The following is a 2,379-nucleotide window of genomic DNA, read 5'->3' as shown; positions in this document are numbered from 1 at the left end:
ACCAAATACACGGAACTAGCTAGTTGTCACGTACACATTGATATGATTTGAATCTAAAAATCTATCTAGCGTGTGATAAGTAGCTACTGCAGGTCCAAACATGCAAATAGTTGGTTGTACTAATAATAAATAGTTGAATTATGTTTGATTTTGCCAAAACCAAGAACCACATAATCTAACAGCAAGAACCACAAAACCAAGAACTTCAATTGCAGGCTCACGTATGATCGTTTCCCCCTTGGTGCCAACAAGCAAATAGAGGTTCAATTTGCATGCACCAAAGAAGATCAAAGAAATAATAGATCCAAACTAGAACAGAAAAAAATAGAGGAAAGTAAGCTACGTCATTTATAACAATTGACATTATCTCACCATCCATCAATAAAATCAAACTGCAGATTATGAATAGTAACAATACAGCGGATGCAACCATGAATGCATAATTGATTGACCAAATAAACAAGGAGAGAGAATAAAGGTTCCTCTAGCTCCTATCAGGCCATCCATGGAAAAGGTGGCCATCAAACAATGGAGAACCAGAATATAAATCTCCGAGCAGTACACCGACTCCAATGTCGTGAGAAACAGAGGCAAATGGTAACCAGCCAATTTGCAAGGCCAAACCTCACTAACAGTACTTCTTACCTAACCAGAAAGAAATAAAATAGAGAAGGACCTCAGGCTGCTACAAGAAAACTAGAATTCGACTAAAACAACATTTTCCAAGACACTGACACACAAAATGAGAGAACACCCCGAACATATTAATTTTCCCTGTCAATGTGGGCCTGAAAGAATTCAGATAGTAAATATTAATACAGAGATCCAGAAGTGTTGACACAACATCAGTTATACACAAGCGGTGTGGTTCTTTTACTCTTAGGAATAGGGTAATCATATCAGCATCAAGATATCGTGGATGTTACAGTTATGTATGTCATACAAATTAGTCTTCAGAATAAAGAACATCACAGGCTCTTCCAACACCAGCATGCAAACTGTCCAGGCGACATAAAGCATACAACAACAACATTTCAGTTACCTATGCAGAAACTTGCGGTGGAAATCACTTATGACGGTGTAGTTGATGAACCGTTTCGGTGTCTTGGTCTCTCCATGACCCTGCATGTTAAATACAACATCATCATCATCCTCCCACCTACAACAAACACATGTATATGATTAACCTCACAATAAAGCATGACAGCATTACTTTATTTAAAAAGGATAGCCACAACATAAAAGAAGCATACAATATAATATAGTAGGCAGCATTGTTACTTCCACGTCGAAGGAGCAGAAGTTATTCATATTGATCAGCGGGTTTCCTCGCATTAGCTCAGACTCCTTCATCTTGGTCTCTTCTTCTGTTGCTGATACTCATGCAGCAAGCATACGTGATTTCACATTAATTCTCAAAACCTAAAGAATATAAGTGCGCCTCAAAATGATAATATAGAGAAGAAAACAACAAACCTTTCTAAGCCTGTCATCAGCTCTTTCCTTTTTATTCCTTTAAAGCCCCGCATTAGTGCCTCAGTGTAACCGTCATCGTCGTCGCTGAATATAGCATTCAATTAGATGAGTAAGACAAAGAATGAGTAAAGATAATCAGCTGAACTACAATACTGGGCTCAGATAAACAACTCTGTTCCAAGAATTATTGGGAGAATTACTACATCATTGTTGTTTGCTATTTTACTATATGTTTTGTAGTAAACATAAACATATTCCATTATAGTGAAAAGCATGCTAGCTATGTATTATCCAATTCCAAAGTTTATGAGAAATAACACATATTGGACAATTTGAGCCACAATCCATATTACAATTTGTCCATGCAGTTAGAAGACGTGTCAGTTAATCCCATCCATATGCGGGAACAAGAAGATTGCCATCAGCATTTTGAATGGGTGTGATTGACAAACTACTGAGACAGAACTAAACAGACCTTTCACCATCACTATTGAGCTCCAAGTCAGAGTTGTCTGCATCAATTTCACGTGCAGCTATCTTATCTAATTCAGTTTTGAAGTTCATCTCTACTACTACAATAGATTACCATAGAATTCAACTTGATTCAATTTCATTTCATAAATGAACTACGCAAAGTTAAGAAGATGTAGAAGGAAACTGACGCAAAAAATGATGTGGATTGAACATCCAACCAGATTTCATTCTGGGCATGCACATTAAATGAACTACGCAAACTTAAGAAGATGTAGAAGGAAACTGACACAAAAATGATGTGGATTGAACATCCAACCAGATTTAATTCTGGGCATGCACATACAGTTTGAACGACCAAATAGACAAACCAACAGTGAAGTGATGTGTATCATGTGCATACAAATGAGAGTCGTGCGTGTTCCAGAAGAG

General features: G+C 37.2%; 1 pseudogene; it reads right to left on the bottom strand.

The window, feature by feature from the left end:
• Window positions 1-1,038: 1,038 nt before the first annotated feature.
• Window positions 1,039-2,040, bottom strand: LOC123067214 (protein CWC15 homolog; annotated as a pseudogene).
• Window positions 2,041-2,379: the final 339 nt, after the last annotated feature.

This window comes from Triticum aestivum, chromosome 3B, assembly GCF_018294505.1.
Source record: "Triticum aestivum cultivar Chinese Spring chromosome 3B, IWGSC CS RefSeq v2.1, whole genome shotgun sequence".
NCBI classification, from domain to species: domain Eukaryota; kingdom Viridiplantae; phylum Streptophyta; class Magnoliopsida; order Poales; family Poaceae; genus Triticum; species Triticum aestivum.
This window is presented reverse-complemented; position numbering and strand designations above follow the sequence as displayed.